The sequence below is a fragment of the Somniosus microcephalus genome, chromosome 12 (assembly GCF_052327205.1).
Source record: "Somniosus microcephalus isolate GS21.2 chromosome 12, FLI_Smic_1.0, whole genome shotgun sequence".
In the NCBI taxonomy this organism is placed as follows: domain Eukaryota; kingdom Metazoa; phylum Chordata; class Chondrichthyes; order Squaliformes; family Somniosidae; genus Somniosus; species Somniosus microcephalus.
This window is the reverse complement of record NC_140998.1, coordinates 228,139,190-228,164,650: the sequence shown is the minus strand read 5'-3', so window position 1 is coordinate 228,164,650 and position 25,461 is coordinate 228,139,190.

The following is a 25,461-nucleotide window of genomic DNA, read 5'->3' as shown; positions in this document are numbered from 1 at the left end:
GTCCCTGTTTCTAGGGGCGAATCAATATGAAATAGAATATAAAGGCACAAAACAGCATGGAAACGCTGATGGGCTATCGCGCCTGGCACTGCCTACTGTGGAGGAAGCACCAGCAGTGGACCCTATCGAGATATTTTATTCGTCAATAATTGAACAATTGCCAGTAACGAGCGTGGATATAGAGAAGGAGACCCACAATGATCCGACGCTGTCTCGGGTATATGATTTGATGGTGAGGGGATGGCCAACACATGGCGACTCACTGTTGCCAGCATTCTCATCCAGAAGAGAACAGCTGTCAGTATGCCAGAGGACAGTGATGTGTGGATCCAGAGTGGTGATTCCACCCAAGTTAAGGGAGAGAGTGCTAAATGAGCTACATGAAGGTCATCTGGTGGGAGTGAAAATGAAAAGCCTTGCTAGGGCTTATGTGTGGTGGCCGGGAATCGATCAACAAATCGAAGACCTAACCAAGAGCTGCTCAGGATGCCAGAAGGTCCAAAATGCACCACCACATGCCCCCCTACACCCATGGGAGTGGCCCTCCTCTCCATGGCAACGGGTGCATATTGATTTTGCTGGTCCATTCATGGACTCAATGTTCTTAATAGCAGTGGATGCTCATTCGAAGTGGCCTGAGGTGATAAAAAATGTCCTCAACCACTACAGAGAAAACGATTGCAGTCCTACAGACCATATTTGCCAGAAACGGCTTGCCAGAGCAGATTTGCTCTGATAATGGACCACAGTTTGTGTCCGAAGAGTTTCAAAAATTTATGAGAAGGAATGGGGTAAGGCATTACACATCCACCCCGTATCATCCAGCCACAAATGGATTGGCTGAGAGGTTCGTACAAACCTTTAAGAAGGCGATAAAAGCCATGTGCGACGATGAAATTCCATTGCAGCATAAGATGGACAATTTCTTATTAGCCTACCGAAACGCGATACATGCAGTTACCAACCAGACCCCGGCCATGATATTCTTTAACAGAAGGTTGCGATCTCATCTGGACTTGCTTTGACCAAATGTGCGAAGAAATGTTGAGGATAAACAATTCCAGCACATCAATGAGAAGCCGACAAGGAGCTTCAATGTAGGACAACCAGTCTTGGCCCGTGACTACCGAACAGAGAAATGGCAACCCGGAACGATATGCACACGGCAGGGGCCATTAATGTACACAGTGGATGTCGGGGAGAACATTGTGAGACGCCATGTTGATCAGATCTTAGCGTCACAGGAACGAGTCAACCCCATGTCTTGCGTACCTGGGGATGAACCCGACACACCGGTAGCATCTACCTCCGAACCAGTAGCCGTGGAACCCGATGAACTAACCGATAAAAAGGGGCCAGAATTGCCTCCGCACCAAGAACAAGAACCTCAGGAAAGGCGCTATCCCGAAAGGATCAGGAAGCCGCCCCAAAGACTGAATCTATAAATGGACTATTGTTGTTTAATGTACATGTTAAAGTGTTAATTGTTATTTAAATATTATGGGTACTACTAATCTAAAAGGGGAGGAATTGTAGTGTATGTACCTTTAAGAGAGAACTACTTTTACAGCTCCTGTATACTGTAGTACCGGCAGTGACCACACCTGTATATAAGCCTTGAGCATGCCTCTGTACCCCAGTCTTGAGACTACCCTACTCCAGTAAATACCTGTTGATTGTTAAGTTACAACATCCGTGTGGTTATTGAAAACATCATACTCTCAGAATCACGGATCTAACACTATGTTTCTATGAGTGAAGGAATTTCTCAGTCCTAAGAGTGTCAGCCGTAGCTCAGTGGGTAACAGTCTCTAGGTGGGGGGGCCAGGGGGGGTGACGCTGGCGGGGGGCTAGGAGTGAGCAGGTGCTGCTGTTTGCTTGATTACTGTAGGGGGCTGGAGTGAGTTTGTAAAAGGTTGGTGGTGGGGTTGGGTTTTTTTTGGTTTTAGGGCCTTTTTGGTCCTTAAATAGCAGCCAGATGGTTATCCCCGGTGTCCTGGCCAATATTTATCCCTCAATCAACATAACAAAAATACAGATTATCTGGTCATTATCACATTGCTGTTTGTGGGAGCTTGCTGTGCGCAAATTGGCTGCTGCATTTCCTACATTACAACAGTGGTTACACTTCAAAAAGTACTTCATTGGCTGTAAAGTGCTTTGAGACACCCGGTGGTTGTGAAAGGCGCTATAGAAATGCAAGTCTTTCTTCTTTCTTTCTTTAAATGGCTGACCCCCTTATTCTGAGACTGTGACCCCTGGTTCTAGACTCCCCAGCCAGGGGAAACATCCTCCCTGCATCTACCCTGTCAAGCCCCATAAGAAATTTTTACATTTCAATGAGATCACCTCTCATCCTTATAAACTTTAGGGAAAATAGGCCTAGTCTACTCAACCATCTACAAGATGCACTGCAGCAACTCGCCAAGGCTTCTTCGGCAGCACCTCCCAAACCCGCGACCTCTTCCACCTAGAAGGACAAGGGCAGCAGGCGCATGGGAACACCACCACCTCCAAGTTCCCCTCCAAGTCACACACCATCCTGACTTGGAAATATATCGCCGTTCCTTTATCGTCGCTGGGTCAAATTCCTGGAACTCCCTACCTAACAGCACTGTGGGAGTACCTTCACCACACGGACTACTGCGGTTCAAAAGGGCGGTTCACCACCACCTTCTCAAGGGCAGCTAGGGATGGGCAATAAATGCTGGCCTCGTCAGCGATGCCCACATCCCATGAACGAATAAAACAAAAGCTACAACCCGTAATCGTTCATTCCCTTATCACAAGTAAGCACACACGATCTACTCATTTACTTTAAGCGCAAGCGATCATAAACAAACACATACGTACTAAAACCCACGGGTGGTCGCTTCGGCGGTGACTATTGGTACTTCTTTAACTGGCAACTGACCAAGTTGCCCGACTTACTGCAGCAGCCCCGAGTGTCATTTAGCGGCACTTTCTATACCCCAAAACCTGGCAACTCGCCCACAGCATTCATGTCCCAAACTGTGTGAATAATGCAGTTGTTTTCTCTCTGTCTCTCTCTCTTCCATAGCTGTTTTGTCAGTTAATCAGTGGGCCTCAAGGCCGGTTATTTCATTGTCTAAGGATGTTCCTGTTATTACAATGGCTCCACAGTTCAATAGATTGTCTTTACAGAACTCCCTCCCTAACAACACTGTGGGAGTACCTTCACCACACGGACTACAGCGGTTCAAGAAGGTGGCTCCCCAGCACCTTCTCCAGGGCAATGAGGGATGGGCAATAAATGCTGGCCTTACGGGCGACGCCCACATCCCATAAACGAATTTAAAAAAATCTCTCCTCATAGGACAATCCCCCCGATCCCAGGACTCAGTCTGGTGAATCTTCATTGTACTTCCTCTAAGGCAAGTATATCCTTCTTTAGGTAAGGAGACAGAAACTGTATACGACTCTGTGCTCTTCTTGAAGTGGTGTCGTGGGATCTTTAACATCCGCCTGAACAAGCGACCGGCATCTCATCCAATGCCACCTCCGACAGTGCAGCCCTCCCTCAGGAGTACGCTGGACTATATGCCTGAGGTTAGCGGTTCAAGTCATGGAGTGGGACTCTCCCTTAATTCAGAGGCTGCGGTGCTTCCAACTGGGCCCAACCGGCCATTCAACCAGCTTGATTGTAAATCTCCAGACACATTAACCCCATGGCCCATCTACAGATCCCTAATGGCTATGTTACTGGGCTCACAGCGTCAAGGGGTAGAGTACAAATCGCACCACGGTGAGTTGGGAAATTGAATTTAACCAGTCTGGTCAATTGTGCGCAGGCAGCAGGAAAAAATAGAATCATAGAACGATTCAGCACAGAAGGAGGCCATTCAATCCATTGTGCCTGTGCCGGCTCTTTGAAAGAGCTCTCCAATTAGTCCTGCTCCCTGCTGCTCTTTCCCCAGAGCCCTGGAAATATTTTCCTGTTTAGGTCGAGACCCAATTCTCTTTTGAAAGTTGCTACTGAATCTGCTTCCACCGCCCTTTCAGGCAGCGCATTCCAGGTCACAACAACTCACTGCGTAAAAAGATTCTCCTCACCTCCACCCCCACCCCCACCCCACCCTACCCCACCCCGGCTTTTTTGCCAATCTGGTTACTGGCCCTCCTGCCATGAAAACAAGCATGAAAACTGCAGCCGTGTCACAAAAACCCAACTGATTCACTGGTGTCCTTCATGGAAAGGACCCTGCCATCCCTACTAGGACTAGCCCACACGGGATTCCAGGCCCACACTATGTGGGTGGTTCTTATTGCCCTCAGGACGAGTGATGTTGCAATAAATACTGGGGTGCCGGTGTCACCCACGTCCCGATAACCAATAAAGAAGAAGTCCATACCCGGGGTCTGCCCTCTCAGTGAGAACTGCTGCTTGTCCGTCGATTGCCTCCTCCACAGGGGAATGAGGTGCTGCCTTGGAGCCTCCGCACTGCGGCAGGCACTCCCGGAGTCGCACTCTGCTGTGAGGCAACTTGCCTATGGATACAGCTGACAGGCATTCAAGTCAACAACAACTTGCATACACAGCGCCTTTAACGTAGTAAAACGTCCCAAGGTACTTCGCAGAAGCGTAATCAGATAGAGTTTGACACCGAGCTGCATAATGATATGTCAGGACAGGTGACCAAAAGCTTGGGCAGAGAGGTAGGTGTTAAGGAGCATCTTAAAGGAGGAAAGAGCGGTAGAGAGGCGGAGAGGTTTAGGCAGGGTATTCCAGAGCTTAGGGACTTGGCAGCTGAAGGCACGGCCACCAAAGGTTGAGCGATTAAAATCGGGGATGCACAAGAGGCCAGGATTGGTGGAGCGCAGAGATCTCGGAGGGTTGTTGGGCTGGAGGAGGTTACAGAGATAGGGAGGGGCGAGGCCATGGAGGGATTTGAAAACAAGGATGACATGTTTTAAATTGAGGCGTTGCCGGACCAGGAGCCAATGTAGGGTAACAGGGTAACAGGGGGTAACGGGTGAACGGGACTTGGTGCGAGTTAGGTCACAGGCAGCAGAGTTTTGGATGAACTCAAGTTTACGGAGGATGGAAGATGGGAGGTCGGCCCGGAGAGCATAAAACCATCTAGAAATTGACTTTCGGCAACACTGAAGGTACGGAGAATACTGGTACAATGAAACTCCTACACTGCCACTTTTGGCACAGATGCACTGTTGTTGTGGGTGTGTATTAATTTGAAAGCTGCAGTGTAAGTGGAGCACACCCCATCCACATTTGCATCTACACCATGCACATGAATATAAGTACAGGAAACTCTCGAATTACCGGCACCTAAATAACCGGAAATCTCTGTTAACCTGCAAAATTCAGGAGTAGGTTCAGGTAAGTTTTACTTCATATTAGTGGCCGTTCCTGGATCTGTGGCCGTGTAACCGGGGTTCCTGCACCTGTTGCTATGCAACAGGGATGCCTGGATCTTGTGTCCGGGGTTCCTGCACCTGTTGCTATGCAACAGGGACGCCTGGATCTGTGGCCGTGTACGGGGCTCTCGTACCTTTCACTATACCTCTCTGTAATCCGGACTTTTTGACAAACCAGCACCATGCCATGCCCTGCCAGATAAAAAAGAGTTTCCTGTACTTTATGGCCCAGAAATTCGGGTCGGGGGTTTCCCGCGGGTGTAAGCCCCCGACCTGCACTTACATTGCGCGCTGGCAGTTGAGCTGTAGGGCCCCGTGGAATTCCGCTCCGGGGCCTGGCCCAGCTGCCGGCACACTGTGCTTGCTTGTCCCAGGGGCGTAGTTAGTGCGATACGTCCCCTGGGATCACGTGAGCCATGGGCAGCCAATCGGAGGAGGGAAAAGCCCATTCGTAAGATTGACAGGTAGACCTGTCAAAACTTATAAATACTACGGGCCCAAAATAGCAGTAAACCTTCAAATAATTTTTTTTTTAAATCACACACAATAAATAACTATATTAAACAATAATTTAAATTTTTGAAAAAATAAATTTATAACGGGGCTAAAAATAAACTTACCTTGCTTTAAAGTATTTAAAAATAATAAACCTGTGGAAAAAATGTTTTAATTTTAATTAATTGACCACTTACCTTGCAAAAAGCAGGCCTTACGCCTGCTTTTTAAATGTGTAAATCCTGCAGGCTGACCCTCCCGGGAAAACCTGCAAAAAAACCCTAAGTTCAAAGCGCACGCGCAGCCTCCCCTGCGTGCGCATTCGACCTCTGAACCTCTTCGTTACGAGGATCGGAAGTGCCGGTTTCCCGCGCATGCACAGTGCATGCAGGAAACCGGCACTTCCATTCGGCCTACGGGTGAGTACCCCGTGCGTACTCACCCGGGGAGAGCTGAATTTCTGGGCCTATATGTTTACATACATACATGGTCTCCTCACATGGTGGGTGATATTGAGGCTTTGGAGAGGATGCAGAGGAGGGCCACTAGACTAATTCCCAGTCTAAAGCATCTTAGTTATCACAATAGGCTAAAAGAGTTGGGACTCTACACTTTAGAGAAGCGTAGAGCTGAGGGGGGTGGGATGGGGATCTGATTGAGGTTTACAAGATAATGAAGGGAATCGATTGTGTTGCAGCTGACAGATAGGTTAGGGAGAACTAAGGGTCACAAATTTAAGTTGTATAAGGCCAGATCTAGGTTAGATGTCAGGAGGTGGTTCTTTTCCCAGAGGATAGTGGACCTCTGGAACAGGCTGCGGCGGACGCGGACTCACTGAACCCCTTAAAGCGAGAGCTGGACCTGTTTCTGGCCGGGGCGGAGATCACCTCTTGGTACTGCAGGGAATTCAGGGCCAGAGTGACCTCCTGGACTCGTTTCGATCGTCTAGATGGGTCGGAGAGGAATTTCCCAGATTTTTTTTCCCCCAGTTGGCCTGGGATTTTTTATCTGGGTTTCTTGCCTCTTCCCGGAGATCACATGGTTTCGGGCGGGGTGGAGAGTGTATATGTTGTGATACACAAGGTATCGCAATTGTGTGGGACCGGCTGGATGGACCAGAGGGCCTTTACCTGTCCGTCATTGTTCGTGTGTTGTTCGTACACGCCCCGCTATTTAGATTATACATATGCACGCAGGGAAGGTTAAGGGGAGGTTTAATAGAGGCGTTCAAAATCATGAATGGAGTAAATGAGGAGGGTCAGTGACCAGAGGTCACAGATGTAAGGTAATTGGCAAAAGAACCAGAGGGTGAGATGAGGAGAATGTTTTTAATGCAGTGAGTTGTTATGATCTGGAACGCGCTGCCTGAAAGGGCGGTGGAAGCAGGTTCAATAGTAACTTTGTAAAGGGAATTGGATCAATCCTCAAAGGGGAGAAATTTGCAGCGTTATGGGGAAAGAGCAGAGGGGGGGAGTGGGACTAATTGGATTGCGCTTTCAGAGAGCTGGCACAGGCACCATGGGCCGAATGGCCTCCTTCTGTGCCGTGAGAGTCTATGAAATATGCATATTACATACGTATTGTGATCTCACCCTGTTGTGTAAGTGAGACTGCAGTTCTGCTGCAGTACCAGTCTGTAATCACAAATACAGCCACCAATACCCATGTCCTATTATGGGATTCCATTGGCGCTCACTTTCCAATACGGTCACTTACGATTTTACTCAGCCTTTTTCCATTATTAGTATCTTTTCACACCCTGACTGAGGCAGTCTTTGTACATCACCCAGTAACTTTCACTTCTTTCTGGTATTTAAAAAAAAAATCCATTCACAGTCTATTAAATCCCTTAGCTGCTCCTCTTCATACCAATATTCAGAATACAGGTGTCAGCCGCAGCTCGGTTTCTTCTGCGATTGCGCTCCTGTTTCATTCTCTCCAGAGACTGCAGCACATAAATTGAGGCTGACACTCCCAGTGCAGTGCCGAGGGAGCGCCGCACTGTCGGAGGTGCCGCCTTTCTGGATGAGACGTTAAACCGAGGCCCCAGTCCGCCCTCTCGGGTGGACGTAAAAGATCCCACGGCCACTATTTCAAAGGAGAGCGGGGGGGGGGGAGTTCTCCCCGGTGTCCTGAGGCCAATATTTATCCCTCAACCAACATCACTAAAAAAAAACCTGGTCTGGCCCATTTATCACGTTGCTGTTCGTGGGATCTTGCTGTGCGCAAATTGGCTGCTGTCTTTCCCTACATTGCAACAAGTGACCACATCTTGAGGTTGCAGAAGGTGCTGTCGAAATGCAATTCCTTTCTTACTAAGAAGAAATAAAGAAAAAGTCTTTCACCACCTCAGGACGTCCCAAAGCGCTTCACAGCCAATTAAATAAATTTGAGGTGTAGGGCTGGATTTTCATTGGGCTGTGGAGGGGGGATTGGAGGCATGTGGGGGGTTAAAATCCCAAAATCTGGGGGCACGAACCCATCCCGCCCCCAACCCACCTCCATGCCAATTTCAAAGGAGGCGGATACCCGACCCGCACTGGGACCCGCCTCCCTGAGGCGGGAAGGGGATCAGTGCCAATTAACTGCCTGTTAACAGGTAGTTAACAGGCAGTTTTTAGCCTAATCACTATTTGCATTGTTGAAGTGTGGGATTCCCGACGGCTCCAAACCGCACCAAGTTAGCGAGGTGGGCCGTCGGGATGAAGGGCTTGGAGAGGTCGAGATGTCCGGTGTTCAGGTGAGTGATGGGTGCATGAGTGCAAAGGTAAGTGTGTTTGGTGTGTTTAAAGTGTTTAAAGAAGTTTTACTTACCTTTACAGCCTTCCTTCCTTCAGGTCTCGGGAGTCCCTCATCTCACCGGCATAGAAAGCAGAATGGCTGCGATCTGTCAAAAACAGCTTTCTGTTCCAGAGAGATCTCTAAATCATCTTGAGAGGAAGGAATTAACTTGGAGTACAGATTGTCAGTGTTTGACAGCTTCAAACAGCTGTCGAACGCTGATATTTCATCTGTCAAAAGATCTTGACAGATGAAATACCAATCTGTGACGTCACCTGTTGCCGGGTGGCCCTTAATTGGCCTGCTGAGCCCGCTGGGCGGGCTCAACAAGGTCAATCAAGTCTAAATCGCGTGGGTTGGCTACAACTCAATGGAGGCGGGACTACAAATCCGAAAGTTGTAGTCCCGCCTCCTACCCGCCTCCTCAATGAAAATCCAGCCCGTAGTCACTGTTGTAACGTAAGAAATGATATAATTATAATTATAAATTATAAGTCTAAATTATACTTGCATATGCCTAAAAACATCAAACTATCCTGTGTGCTTTGCACTGCAATTGAAGTGATGCTGTCGCTCAAATGTCTGGAGTGGGTCGTGAACCCACAGTTATTCACAGTTCAGAGTTGAGAGCGCTACCCATGAGCCAGTGCAGAAAGCCCTGAAGTGTGTGCGATTTATCCTCCACGAAAACAAAACATGAGCAGTCGAACATTATCAGTGTAACTACCCTCCACCATCTCAGCACAACCCCAGCCCAGCATGAGGTAGAAAAGGCCATCCGACAACTGAAGAACAAGGCCTCAGGAGCAGATGGAAACCCTGCTGAGGCACCAAAGCATGGCGGAGAAGCACTACTGGCGCGAATTCATGAACTCATTTCTCTTATCTGGAAGGAGGAGAGCATGCCAGGGGATCTCAGAGATGACGTAATTGTGACCATCTTCAAGAAAGGTGACAATTCCGATTGCGGTAATCACTGATGGGGTTTCCCTGCTGTCTGCCACAGGGAAAGTCATCACAAGACTCTTCCTCAATCGCCTACTCCCAGTGGCCGAAGAGCTCCTCCCAGAGTTGCAATGCGGATTCCGCCCACTAAGGGGCACAATGGACATGAAATTCACCGCACGTCAATTACAAGAGAAATGCAGGGAACAGCACCAACCGCTGTACATGGCCTTCTTTGATCTCACAAAGGCCGTGTCAACCGTGAGGGATTATGGAGTGTCCTCCTCAAATTTGGCTGCCCTCAAAAGTTTGTCACCATCCTCCGCCTGCTTCACGATGACATGCAAGCTGTGATCCTGACCAATGGTTCCACCACAGACCCAATTCATGTACGAACTGGGGTCAAGCAAGGCTGTGTCATCGCACCAACACTCTGCTCGACCTTCCTTGCTGCAATGCTCCATCTCACCCTCAGTAAGCTCCCCACTGGAGTGAAGCTAATTTACAGAATAAACGGGAAACCATTCAGCCTCCGTCGCCTCCAATCCAGATCCAAGGTTGTCCCATCCTCTGTCGTCGAATTAAAGTATGCAGACGACACTTGCATCTGCGCTCACTCGGAGGTCGAACTCCAAATCATCGTCAACAGCTTCACCGAAGCGTAGCATGGGCCTTATACTAAACATCTGTAAGACAAATGTCCTCTACCAACCTACCCCCGCCACACAGTACTGCCCCCCAATTATCAAAATCCACGACAAGGCCTTGGACAACGTGGACCACTTTCCATACCTCGGGAGCCAACTGTCAACAAGGGCAGACATCGATGACGAAGTCCAACACCGCCTTCAGTGTATCAGTGCAGCCTTCGGTCGCCTGAGGAAGAGAGTGTTTGAAGACCAGGACCTCGAACCCAGCACCAAGCTCATGGTTGTTGTGTATGTACCTTTAAGGGAATAACTGGTCTCAGACTGCAGTACCAGCAGTGACCACCACTGTATAAAAGGCCCTAGCAGGCTTCTGTAGTTTCAGTTTCCAGGTTGTCTCCATTCAGTAAAGACTTGTTATAATCAACTCCTGCACTCCGTGCCTCAATTATACACGGACATAATACTGGCGACGAGTAAGAAACGAACTTACCTGCAACTTGGCAGCACCTCAGACGACGTTATTGAAGGTCGAAGCCAGAAGAAAAAAAATAAAATAAAATAATCCAAAGAAACTCGAGAAACGGGCGTCGACCGTGGGCAACCACCCTCCAAATCATCGAATTGAAAAGTGCAGGAGAGACTGTCGAGAGCCAGGCTTGGTTCTCCAGTCTGTGGTTTCCCAGCTAATCGGGCTGGTGGCAGGTAGTGCACTGATCCTTCCTGGGCTGCGGCGGGCTAGAGCTCGATCGGGTGGCTGCGCAACGGGGCCGGGCAGCGAGTCGGGAAGCAAAGAGAGAGAGAGAGGGAGGAGCACACAGGGCGCGGCCGGTGCTTCGAAGCCGGGCAGCGTTCGGACCTAAGAAGAGGGAGGGAAGTGTCCCAGAGGGGCCGCTCCACGACGGGATCGGTTCTTCAATTAACGGAGCAAATATTGAAGCGCGATAGAAAAATAAAAACACCGCGGAGAGCGGTGTTGGCAGCAGCGATCGGGGAGGCGCGAAGACCATAGGGCGTCGCCATTACAGGATAGTAAAATAAATATAATCGCCAGCAACAGCGTTGGCAGCAGCGGCAGCGGTGGGAAAGCGCGGGAGGCGCCATCTTAACTCGGCGGGGAAGAAGGAATAGCGCGGCAGGCGCCATTTTGATCCGTCGGGGACGAAGGCAAAGCGCGGGAGGCGCCATCTTAGATTTTCAAGATGCCAAAGACTGGCGATATCACTGCCTTCAATAATGCAATAGAAGACTGGACCACGTATGTGGAAAGAGTCGAGGCATATTGCGAGGCAAACGAAATAGCCGATGAGAAAAAGGCTAAATTTGCTAAATTTAATGGGCGCAAGAACGTACGGCCTATTGCGGGACCTGATTACTCCAGCCAAACCGAAGGCGAAGAGTTTTAACGAAATTGTTGCTATCCTACAGGAACACCTAAATCCTACACCGCTGCTGATAGCAGAAAGATTTAAATTCCACAGGAGAAATCAGCATAAAAATGAGAGCAATGCTGATTACCTTACGGAACTATGCAAGCTATCAAAGCACTGCCAGTTCGGAGCAGGACTGGCAGATACCTTACGGGACAAATTTGTCTGTGGACTCCTGAGTGAAGGAACCCAGAAGAGGTTATACTCAGAGAAAGAGCTGACGCTAGATAAGGCTTTCAGCGTGGCAGTACCGTACAAAGCAGCAGCAAGGGGAGCTGCGGAAATACAACAAAAGCCACAGGAATAGGGCACCCACGAAATGACACGGGGATTTGCAAAATGTTATCGCTGCGGCAGAACAAACCATGACCAGAAGGACTGCTGGCCCAAGGACAAAATATGCAGGCAATGCGGAAAGATGGGACACATTGCACGAGTTTGCAGGTCTGGGAAGAAGACCAACGACAACAAAAAGGCTACTAAGGAACCGTACGGGAAAGTACAAAAGATGACGGACAGTAGTTCCGAAGACCAGATGAGCGATAGTGAATCCGGGAACAAGAGACTAAGCTGTCTCAAACTTCACAACGTAATCGCAAAAGAGGATCACCGAACCATTTGGGTCACCCTCACGATAGCAGGGTCCCAAGTCAAAATGGAATTGGATACAGGATCAGCTCTAACCGTCATGAATCGACGAGACTATGAGCGGCTATTCTCACACATACCCTTGAGAGAGACACCCATTGTCTTGAGGATGTATACGGGGCAAAAAGTATACCCCAGAGGAAAAATAAGGGTGCCTGTCGAATACAACGGCAAGAAAATACGGAAATTGTATCTCTACATTCTGCAAGATGGTGGACCACCGTTATTGGGACGTGAATGGATCAGAAAGATAAGTTTAGACTAGCACTCCATTCAGGCACTGACGGTGGCTGGTAAAAAGGATGACGACGTCACTCCTGGACGATTGTCAACAATCTTAGCTGACGCCAAAGAGGTATTTCAACAAGAACTGGGCACTCTTGTGCATTGAGTGCTACTGGAGTTTTGGTAAGTGGGAGAAAAATCATTTAAGAGTATTTTGTGAATTTTAGTGTGTTAAAAAGTCAATTATTTGAAGTAAGTTTAATTTTTTAAGGGTATATCAAACTATTGGGCAGTTTAAACCGGAAGTAGAATCCGGGTATAAAAGGGGCAGGGCTGGTGCTGTGCACGGAGTGCATTGTGCATTGAGTGCTACTGGAGTTTTGGTAAGTGGGAGAGTTCGGGCAAGTGGGAGGTGAGGGTTTGTTTTTTGCTCTGTTTTTCCCCCCACTCCCAGGCTTAGACAGCACTGCGGAGGCGGAGCAGCGAGACGAGTCAACCAAACAGGCCCCACAGACAGTATTCAAGGAGGAGGTTGGTGATCAGCTGGTTGGTTGGTTTTCTTCCTTCTCTTCTCTTTTATACCTTTAAGTTGGTAAGTCCTATTGAATAGTGGTGTGATATTATCATCTATATCCGGGCAGGGTCTTCATAACTAATAATAAGAAATTTAATTAATTATATAGAATGGAGCAGGTGATGTGTTACTGTTGCGAGATGTGGGAGCCGGTGGACCCCATTGAGGCTCACGGTGATTACATCTGCGACAAGTGTTTGCTGCTAGAGGAACTCAAGTTCCATGTTATGGAGCTTGAGACCGAGCTTCAGACACTGCGACACATCAGGGAGGGGGAGAAGTTCCTGGACTCTATGTTTCAGGAGATGGTCACACCTATGAAGTTAATTACTGCAGATGTAGTCCGTGGTCAGGGACAGGATGGTGTGACTATGAGTGAGGAAGGTACAGGGATCCAGGGTGTAGTGTTGAAGGAGACGCAGCCCTTGCTCTTGTCTAGCAGGATCGATGTTCTTACTCCCTGTGAGGGCGGGAGCGGGGACTGCAGGGAGGATGAGCAACCTGGCCACAGCATGTGGTACAGGGGGCCATTCAAGTGGAGGGAGTAAAAAGAAATGTTGTAGTGGTAGGGGATAGTATCATAAGGGGGATAGATAGGGTTCTCTGCAGTCAAGAGCAGGAGTCCTGAAGGCTGTGTTGCCTGCCCGGTGCCAGGGTTAAGGACATCTCTTCTGGGCTGGAAAGAAACTTGGAGTGGGAGGGGGAGGATCCAGTTGTCGTGGTCCATGTTTGTACAAACGACGTAGATAGGACAAGGAAGACGGTTCTGTTAAAGGAGTATGAGCAGCTAGGGGTCAAATTAAAAAACAGAACCTCAAGGGTAATAATCTCTGGGTTATTACCTGAGCCACGAGCGAATTTGGCTAGGATAAATAAAATTAAAGAGTTAAATGCGTGGCTCAAAGACTGGTGTGGGAGAAATGGGTTTTGCTTCTTGGGACACTGGCACCAGTACTGGGACAGGAGGGAGCTGTTCTGTTGGGACGGACTCCACTTGGCCAGTGCTGGGACTAGAGTCCTGGCGAATCATATAACTAGGGCTGTAGAGAGGGCTTTAAACAAATTAGTGGGGGGGGAGGTTTCTAGAGTGCAAATAATAGAAATGACAACAGAGAAGGTCATAGACTTCGGTAGCAGTGGGGGAATTAAAAAACAGAACGTGTCAGGAAGGGACAGAAGGTATGGAGTAAAAAGTAAAGTACTAAAAAGGGAAAAAACAGGAACTAAGTGTTACAAAACATATTTGAAAGTTCTTTATCTGAATGCACATAGCATTCGTCACAAAATGAAAGAGTTAACGGCACAAATAACGACATATGGGTATGATCTTGTGGCCATTACAGAAACATGGCTGCAGGGTGACCACAACTGGGAATTAAACATACCAGGTTATTTAACAATCAGGAAGGACAGGCAGGAAGGGAGAGGAGGTGGGGTGGCTATGTTAATAAAGGAAGGAATCACTATAATACAGAGAAATGATATTGGGTCAAAGGAGTAGGATAGTGAAACAGTTTGGGTGGAGATAAGGAATTATAAGGGAAAAAAACCACGAGTGGGTGTAGTCTATAGGCCTCCAAACAGTTGCAACTCTGTTGGACGGAGTATTAATCAGGAAATAGTTGAGGCTTGTAATAAGGGGACAGCTATAATTATGGGGGATTTTAATTATCATATTAACTGGACAAATCAAATTGGGCAGAGCAGCCTTGAGGATGAGTTCATTGAGTGTATTAGGGATGGGTTTCTTGAGCAGTATGTAACTGAACCGACCAGGGGGCAAGCAACCTTAGATTTGGTCCTGTGAAATGAGACAGGATTAATTAAAAATGTCCTAGTAAAGGGTCCCCTTGGAATGAGTGACCATAACATGGTTGAATTCCATATTCAATTAGAGGGTGAGAAGGTTGGATCTCAAACAAGCGTGCTGAGCTTGAATAAAGGAGACTATGGAGGTATGAGAGCGGAATTGAGTAGAGTGGATTGGGAAAATAGATTAAAGGGTAAGACGGTACATGATCAATGGTGTACATTTAAGGAGTTATTTTACAACTTCCAAAAAATATATATTCCACTGAGGAAAAAAGGGTGTAAAAGAAAAGATAGCCATCCGTGGCTAAGTAAAGTAATTAAGGACAGTATCCGACTAAAAACAAGGGCATATAAGGTAGCCAAATCTAGTGGGAGGATGGAAGATTGGGAAGTCTTTAAAAGACAGCAAAAAATAACTAAAAGATTGATTAAGAAAGGGAAGATAGATTATGAAAGTAAATTCGCAAAAAATATAAAAACAGACAGCAAAAGTTTCTATAGTTATATAAAAAGAAAAAGGGTGGCTAAAGTAAATGTTGGTCCCTTAGAGGATGAGACCGGGAAATTAATGGTGGGAAACATGGAGATGGCAAAAACACTGAACAATTATTTTGTATCAGTCTTTACAGTAGAGGACACTAAGAATATCCCAACACTGGACAAACAGGGGGCTCTAGTGGGGGAGGAACTAAATACGATTAAAATCACGAAGGAAGTGGTACTTGGTAAAATAATGGGACTCAAGGCGGATAAGTCCCCTGGACCTGATGGCTTGCATCCTAGGGTCTTGAGGGAAGTGACAATAGGGATTGTGGATGCATTGGTAATAATTTTCCAAAACTCCCTGGACTCAGCAAAGGTCCCGGCAGATTGGAAAACTGCTAATGTAACACCCTTATTTAAAAAGGGTAGGAGGCAGAAGGCTGGAAACTATAGACCTGTTAGCCTAACATCTGTGGTTGGTAAAATGTTAGAGTCCATTATTAAGGAGACAGTAATGGGACATTTGGATAAACATAATTTAATAGGACAAACTCAGCATGGTTTCATGAAGGGGAAGTCATGTTTGACAAATTTACTTGAGTTTTTTGAGGAAGTAACATACAGGGTGGATAAAGGGGAACCAGTGGACGTAGTGTATTTAGACTTCCAAAAGGCATTTGACAAGGTGCCACACAAAAGATTATTGCTCAAGATAAAAAATCACGGGATTGGGGGTAATATTCTGGCGTGGGTGGAGGATTGGCTCTCTAACAGAAAGCAGAGAGTTGGGATAAATGGTTCATTCTCAGATCGGCAACCAGTAATTAGTGGTGTTCCGCAGGGGTCAGTGCTGGGTCCCCAACTCTTTACAATCTATATTAACGACTTGGAGGAGGGGACCGAGTGTAACATATCAAAGTTTGCAGATGATACAAAGATGGGACGGAAAGTAGTGAGTGAGGAGGACATAAAAAAACCTGCAAAGGGACATAGACAGGCTAAGTAAGTGGGCAGAGATTTGGCAGATGGAATACAATGCTGGAAAGTGTGAGGTTATGCACTTTGGCAGGAAAAATCATAGAGCAAGTTATTATCTTAATGGCAAGAAACTGGAAAGTACTGTAATACAAAGGGATCTGGGGGTCCTGGTGCACGAAACTCAAAAAGTTAGTATGCAGGTGCAGCAAGTGATCAAGAAGGCCAATGGAATGTTGGCTTTTATTGCTAGGGGGATGGAATATAAAAACAGGGAGGTATTGCTGCAGTTGTACAAGGTATTGGTGAGGCCGCACCTGGAATACTGCATACAGTTTTGGTATCCATACTTAAGAAAAGACATACTTGCTCTCGAGTCAGTACAAAGAAGGTTCACTCGGTTAATCCCGGGGATGAGGGGGTGGTCATATGAGGAGAGGTTGACTAGATTGGGACTCTACTCATTGGAGTTCAGAAGAATGAGAGGCGATCTTATTGAAACATATAAGATTGTGAAGGGGCTTGATCGGGTGGATGCGGTGAGGATGTTCCCAATGAAGGATGAAACTAGAACTAGGGGGCATAATCTTAAAATAAGGGGCTGCTCTTTCAAAACTGAGATGAGGAGAAACTTCTTCACTCAGAGGGTGGTAGGTTTGTGGAATTTGCTGCCCCAGAAAGCTGTGGAAGCTACATCATTAAATAAATTTAAAACAGAAATAGATAGTTTCCGAGAGGTAAAGGGAATTAAGGGTTACGGGGAGCGGGCAGGAAATTGGACATGAGTCTAGGTTCGGAATGGTCATGGCCCTGTGGGTAGTGGAGTGGGCCCAGGGGCCGTGTAGCCTGGTTCTGCTCCTACTGTGTTCTAATTCTGTGTTAGATTTCAGGAGATGGTTTTATTCCTGTTCCTGGCTGGGGTGGAGATCGCCTTTACAGAAGGTAAGTACTGCAGAAAATATAGGGACAGACTGATCTCCTGGAAGAATTTCGATCGCCTAGATGGGTCGGAGAGGAATTTCCCAGATGTTTTTCTCCCAAATTGGCCATGGGGTCTTTTATCTGGTTTTTCGCCTCTCCTGGGAGATCACATGGGTTCAGGTGGATGCAGAGTGATAGAAGATTTGAGGTTAGGATCAGATCAGCCATGATCTTATTGAATGGTGGAGCAGGCTCGAGGGGCTGATTGGCCTACTCCTGCTCCTATTTCTTATGTTCTTATGTTCTTATGTAACCGCCTTGATAAAAATAGAGGAGAATGCAATTCCCAAGATTTTCAAAGCAAGACCGGTACCATATGCAATTCGCCCAGCCGTCGAGGCAGAGCTGGAGAATCTGGAGAATGCAGGCATGTTATCTAAGGTAGACTGGAGCGAGTGGGCGACACCCATCATTCCTGTCATGAAGAAAACGTTAAACAATAAGTCTGAGGAGCCAAGGAAGGTTCGCATCTGTGGGGACTTCAAGGTGACGGTGAACCCAGTCCTTCACACAGTACAATATCCTCTTCCAAGGATAGAAGATATCTTCGCCTCACTATCTGGAGGGAAGCATTTTACAAAAATTGACCTAGCACAAGCATATTTGCAGATGGAGGTTGAAGAATCCTCTAGGAAGTATCTCACGATAAACACTCACAAAGGTCTTTACCAGTATAATCGACTGGTATTCGGAGTAGCATCAGCTCCGGCGATATGGCAAAGAGCGATGGAACAAGTCCTGCAAGGGATTCCGGGGACTCAGTGTTACTTGGACGACATCCTAGTGACAGGTGAAGATGACAGTGAACACCTTGCCAACCTAGAGCAGGTGCTCACTAGACTACGTGAACATGGGCTACGAGCCAATTGCCCCAAGTGCGAGTTTTTTAAGAAACAGATATCGTATTGTGGCCACGTGATTGATGAAGAGGGGTTGCATAAGTCCCCTGACAAAATTGAAGCGGTAGTTATGGCTCCAGCGCCTGAAAATGTGTCGCAACTGAGGTCATTCCTCGGATTGGTGAATTACTACCGTAAGTTTTTGCCGAATTTGTCCACAATTCTGCATCCACTGAACGCCCTACTACGAACGGGAGTAGCATGGAAATGGAGCGATGAATGTAAGCGGGCCTTTCAGAAGAGTAAGGACCTAATCACTTCAAGAGAAGTATTGGCTCACTACAACCCATCACTACCGATAAGACTGGTGTGTGATGCGTCTCCCTACGGCATTGGGGCGGTACTGTCACATAAATTCCTTGATGGTTCAGAGAGGCCGATAGCTTTTGCGTCATGCTCGTTAACTTCAGACGAGCGTAACTACGCCCAGATTGACAGAGAGGCCCTCAGCCTGGTGTGGGGGGTGAAGAAGTTCAATCACTACCTGCACGGTCAGAAATTTACTCTACTAACTGATCATCAACCTCTCGTCTCCATTTTCAACCCTCAGAAGGGCGTACCGATAATGACGGCACAACGGCTACAGAGGTGGTCCCTTTTCCAAGGGGCACACCAATATGACATCGAGTACAAAGGAACTAAATAGCATGGGAATGCTGATGGATTGTCGCGCCTACCATTGCCGACGGTGGACGAAGAACTGGCAGTGGATCCAGTGGAGTTATTCCACTTGGCTATAGTCGAATGTCTCCCTGTGACGAATGCAAACATAGAAAAGGAAACACGAAATGACCCGACACTCTCCTGGGTCTATGATTTAACGGTGAAGGGATGGCCAGCACATGGCGAACCACTGCTGCCAGCATTCTCGCCGAGAAGCGAACAGCTGTCAGTGTGCAGAGGAACCTTGATGTGTGGATCCAGAGTAGTAATTCCACCCAAATTGAAGGATAGAGTGCTCAATGAGCTTCATGAGGATCATCTGGGAGGGGTAAAAATGAAGAACTTAGCCAGAGCGTTTGTGTGGTGGCCGGGAATCGATAGAGAAATCGAAGAGATGACCAAGAGCTGTACAGGATGCCAGAAGGTCCAAAACTCCCCACCACAAGCCCCTCTACATCCATGGGAGTGGCCCTCATCTCCCTGGCAAAGGGTGCACATTGATTTTGCTGGTCCCTTTATGGACTCGATGTTTTTAATTGCGGTGGATGCACATTCAAAGTGGCCAGAGGTAATAAAAATGTCCTCAACCACCACAGAAAAACTATCACAGTCTTACGAACCATATTCGCCAGGAATGGGCTGCCTGAACAGATTTACTCTGACAATGGACCACAGTTTGTGTCTGAAGAGCTCCGGAGGTTCTTAAAGAACAATGGTGTTAAGCATTACACATCCGCCCCATATCACCCAGCCACTAATGGATTGGCCGAGAGGTTTGTTCAAACATTCAAGAAGGCTATCAAGGCAATGTGTAATGAAGATATACCCCTACAACACAAGGTGGATAACTTCTTGTTTGCCTACCGGAATGCGACACATGCGGTTACCAACCAAACTCCAGCCATGATGTTCTTCAATCGAAGACTACGATGCTGCTTGGATTTGGTTAAGCCTAACGTCAGAAGAGATGTGGAGAACAGGCAGTTTCAGAATATGCATGAAAGGCCGACCAGGAGTTTTAAGATAGGTCAACCAGTTTTGGCCCGGGACTACCGCACAGAGAAATGGCAGCCAGGAACGATCTGTACACGGCAAGGACCTCTAATGTATGCCGTGGACGTTGGAGAGAGCATTGTAAGACGCCATGCTGACCAGATTCTAGAGTCACTGGAAAACGTCAACTCCACACCACGATCTGATACACCTGGTGATGAAACCGAAGTACCAATTGCATCTACCGCAGAATCGGTGATATTGGAAGCAGACGAACCAAACAACGACATTGATCCCGACTCAACCTTGCCAGAAGAACCTGATATCCCAAAGAGGCGTTATCCAGACAGAATCAGGAAGCCTCCTCAAAGACTGAACTTATAATTGCTTAACTTCAACCAATGTATCTAGCAAGCGTAATTGTAATTGTAATTAGTTATTATTTAGTTGTTAAATGAATGTTATGTACTGTTTATCTAAAAGGGGAGGAATTGTTGTGTATGTACCTTTAAGGGAATAACTGATCTCAGACTGCAGTACCGGCAGTGACCACCCCTGCATAAAAGGCCCTAGCAGGCTTCTGTAGTTTAAGTTTCCAGGTTGTCTCCATTCAGTAAAGACTTGTTAGAATCAACTCCTGCAGTCCATGCCTCAATTATACACGGACATAATAATGGTCTACAGAGCAGCAGTGATACCTGGAAAGTCCGCGCCTCAATCATACTCGGACTTCGGGAGAACAGTTTAACAGGTACTTTACTGAACAAGAGGCAGCTTGAAACTGAAACTACAGAAGCCTGCTAGGGCCTTTTATACAGGGGTGGTTACTGCCGGTACTGCAGTCTAAGACCAGTTATTCCCTTAAAGGTACATACACAACAATTCCTCCCCTTTTAGATAAACTGTACATAACATTCATTTAACAACTAAATAATAACTAATTACAATTACAATTTTCTCAGTAATATATACATCAACTGAAATAGTCATTTATAAGTTCAGTCTTTGAGGAGGCTTCCTGATCCGGACTGGATAGCGACTGTCTTGAGTATCCTGTTCTGGCGGTGGAGTCAATTCTGGCTCATTGTCATTGGTTGGTTTGTCAGCTTCCAATACCCCTGCTTCTGAGGTAGACGCAATCTGTACTTCGGGCTCATTACCAGGTGCACATGCTTATGGTACAGGTTTGGCTTGTTCCTGTGACTCTAGAATCTGGTCAGCATGGCGTCTCACGATGCTCTCTCCAATGTCCACTGTCTACATTAGTGGTCCCTGCTGTGTGCATATCGTGCCTGGCTGCCATTTTTCTGTTCGGTAGTCGCGGGCCATGACTGGTTGCCCTATCTTGAAGCTCCTGGTTGGCTTCTCATTTATGTGCTGGAACAGCTTATCCTCAACATCTCGTCTTATGTTTGGTTTGAGCAAATCCAAGCGACATCTTAGTCTCCGGTTGAAAAACAGTACGGCTGGAGTTTGGTTGGTTACTGCATGTGTCGCATTCCGGTAAGCAAACAGGAAGTTATCCATCTTGTGTTGCAGTGGTATGTCATCATTATACATTGCCTTTATGGCCTTTTTAAAGGTCTGAACAAACCTCTCAGCCAATCCATTTGTGGCTGGATGATATGAGGCAGATGTGTAATGTTTCACCCCATTATTCCTCAGAAACCTCCGGAAATCCTCGGACACAAACTGTGGCCCATTGTCGGAACAGATCTGTTCTGGTAACCCATTCCTGGCGAAGATGGTCTTTAGGACTGCAATAATTTTCTCCGTGGTGGTGGAGGACATTTTAATGACCTCTGGCCATTTCGAATGGGCGTCCACAGCGATTAGAAACATTGAGTCCATAAATGGACCAGCAAAATCAATGTGTACCCATTGCCATGGAGATGAGGACCACTCCCATGGATGTAGCGGGGCCTGTGGTGGAGCGTTTTGGACCTTCTGGCATCCTGTGCATCTCTTGGTCATATCCTCGATTTCTTTATCGATTCCCGGCCACCACACAAACGCCCTGGCTAGGCTCTTCATTTTTACCCCTCCCAGATGACCCTCGTGAAGCTCATTGAGTACTCTATCTCTCAACTTGGGTGGAATTACCACTCGGGATCCACACATCAAGGTTCCCCGGCACACTGACAGCTGTTCCTTCCTTGGCGAGAATGCTGGCAACAGTGAGTCGCCATATGCTGGCCATCCCTTCACCGTCAAATCATAGACCCGAGAGAGTGTCGGGTCATTTCGGGTTTCCTTCTCAATACTTGAGTTTGTAACAGGCAAACATTCGACTATGGTCGCATGGAATATCTCCACCGGGTCCACTGCAGGTGCTTCCTCTACCATAGGCAACGGTAGGCACGACAGCCCATCAGCATTTCCATGCTGTTTCGTACCTTTGTACTCTATGTCATACTGATGTGCCCCTAGAAAAAGTGACCATCTTTGCAGCCGTTGCGCCGTCATCACCGGAACGCCCTTCTTTGGGTTAAAAATTGAGACCAGGAGTTGATAATCAGTCAGTAGGGTGAATTTCTGCCCGTGCAGATAGTGATTGAACTTCTTCACCCCCCACACCAGGCTGAGGGCCTCCCTGTCAATCTGGGCATAGTTACGCTCGGCTGAGGTTAGCGAGCGCGATGCAAAGGCTATTGGCCTCTCTGAACCATCACGGAATTTGTGTGACAGCACCGCTCCAATGCCGTAAGGTGACGCATCACATGCCAACCGAATCGGTAGTGTTGGGTTGTACTGGGCCAATACTTCTTTTGAAGTGATTTGGCATTTACATTCCTGAAAGGCACGCTTACACTCATCACTCCATTTCCATGTTACACCAGTTTGAAGGAGGGTGTTCAGTGGGTGCAGAATTGTAGATAAATTCGGCAAGAACTTATGGTAGTAGTTCACCAACCCGAGGAACGACCTCAGTTGCGACACATTTTCTGGTGCTGGAGCCTTGACTACAGCCTCAATCTTGTCCGGCGACTTATGCAGCCCTTCCTCATCAATCATGTGGCCACAATACGAGATTTGTCTCCTGAAGAACTCGCATTTGGGACGGTTGGCTCGTAGCCCATATCCCTGCAATCTCATGAGCACCTGTTCCAGGTTGGCAAGGTGTTCATTGCCATTTTCGCCCGTAGCCAGGATGTCGTCCAAATAACACTGGGTCCCCGGGATCCCTTGCAGGACTTGTTCCATTGCCCTCTGCCACATAGCCGGGGCCGATGCTACCCCAAATACCAGTCGATTGTACTGGTAAAGGCCTTTGTGAGTGTTTATCGTGAGGTATTTCCGAGATGCTTCTTCCACCTCCATTTGTAGATACGCTTGAGCCAGGTCAATCTTTGTAAAACATTTCCCTCCAGATAGTGAGGCGAAAATATATTCTATCTGCGGAAGCGGATACTGTACTGTGTGCAGGACTGGGTTCACAGTCACCTTGAAGTCCCCACAGATGCGAACCTTCCTTGGCTCCCCAGGCGTGCTGCTCAATGCTTTCTTCATTACAGGAATGATGGGTGTGGCCCACTCGCTCCAGTCCACCTTAGACAACACCCCCGAACGCTCCAGACTCTCCAGTTCAGCTTCCACAGCTGGGCGTATCATGTATGGCACCGGTCTGGCCTTGAGAAATTTTGGGGTTGCGTTGTCCTCAATCTTTATGGTTGCCTTTGCTCCTTTTAGAGTCCCAAGTCCTTGTTGGAACACCTCTTCCTCGTCAGATAGAATTTCTGACAGACGTCCAGGTGCGACATCATCATCTTTTTTGTCAGTCACAGTTAGTGCCAGAATGGAATGCCAATCCAATTGTAGTCTTCGGATCCATTCACGTCCCAATAATGGTGGTCCTCCATCTCGTAGTATATACATGTATAGCTTCTGTGTTTCCTTTCCGTTATATTCAACTGGCACCCTTAATTTTCCCCTGGGGTAGACCTTTTGCCCCGTGTATGTCTTCAATACAATGGACATGTCCTTTAAGGGTATGTGTGAGAATAGCCGCTCATAGTCTCGTCGATTCATGACAGTTAGGGCTGATCCTGTGTCCAATTCCATCTTCACTGGGGACCCTGCTATCATGAGGGTGACCCAAATGGTTCGGTGATCTTCTTTTGCGATCACGTTGTGTAACTTTAAACAACTTAGTCGCCTGCTCCCGGAGTCCTTATCACTCTCCTGACCTTCTGAACTACTATCTGTCAGTTTCTTTACTTTCCTGTACTGTTCCTTAGTAGTTCTTGTCATGTTGATCTTCTTTCCCGACCTGCAGACTCTTGCTGTATGTCCCATTTTCCCGCATTGCCTGCATATTTTGTCTTTAAACCAGCAGTCCTTCTGCTCATGGGTTGTTCTGCCGCAGCGATAGCACTTTTCTGCTCCATACGCCATTTCGTTAGCGCTGCATTCTTGTGGTTTCTGTTGTATTTCCGCAGCTCCCCGTGCTGCTGCTTCGTAGGATACTGCCACGCTGAAAGCCTGTTCTAGCGTCAGGTCCTTTTTTGAAAGTAGTCGTTTCTGGGTTCCTTCACTCTGGAGCCCGCAGACAAACTTATCCCATAAGGTGTCTGCCAGTCCTGCTCCGAACTGGCAGTGCTTCGATAACTTGCGTAGTTCCGTAAGATAGTCAACATTGCTCTCATCTTTGTGCTGGTTTCTTTTATGGAACGTGAATCTTTCTGCTATCAGCAGTGGTGTAGGGCTTAGATGTTCCTGTAAGATATGAACAATCTCCTCAAAACTTTTCTCCATTGGTTTAGCTGGGGTAATTAAATTCCGCAATAGGCCGTACGTACTCGCACCCATCAGATTTAATAACACCGACGCCCTCTTTCCATCAGCCACCTCATTTGCCTTGCAGTGCACTTCAATTCTTTCCACATACGTGGTCCAGTCTTCTACCTCATTGTCAAAAGCAGTGATACTGCCACTTTTCGGCATCTTGGGCGATTTAAAATGGCGCCTCCCGCGCTTTTGCTTCTTCCCCAATGGAATAAAATGGCGCCTCCCGCGCTTTTGCTTCTTCCCCTTACTGCCACGCTGCTCCTAGCGTTCCACGGGGTAATGGCGGTGACCCGCAGCTTCGGCGCATCTCGCTTTCCTTCCCCCCCCGTTTAGTTTCTCTCCGCTGTCCTGTTCTCGAGCACCGACCGCGCCCTGTGTGCTCCACCCTCTCTCTCTTGTTTTCTTTTCCTGGCGATGCTGCGCGGCCCGATTTGTAGAGCTGCTCGATCGAGCTTGAGCCCGCCGCAGTCCGGAAGGGTCAGCGCGCTACCTGCTACCAGCACGATTCGCTGGAACCACAGTCTCTCCCGCAATTCTTCAAACACCGATGGATTCTTTGGGCGGTTGCCCTCGGTCGACGCCCATTGCTCAGACTACGACCTTCCAGGACCTTCCTTTCAGGCGAGATCCCCATGAGATGATGCCACACTGCAGGTGAGTTCGAACTTACTCATCGCCACTGTAAAGTCCGCGCCTCAATCATACACGGACTTCGGGAGAACAGT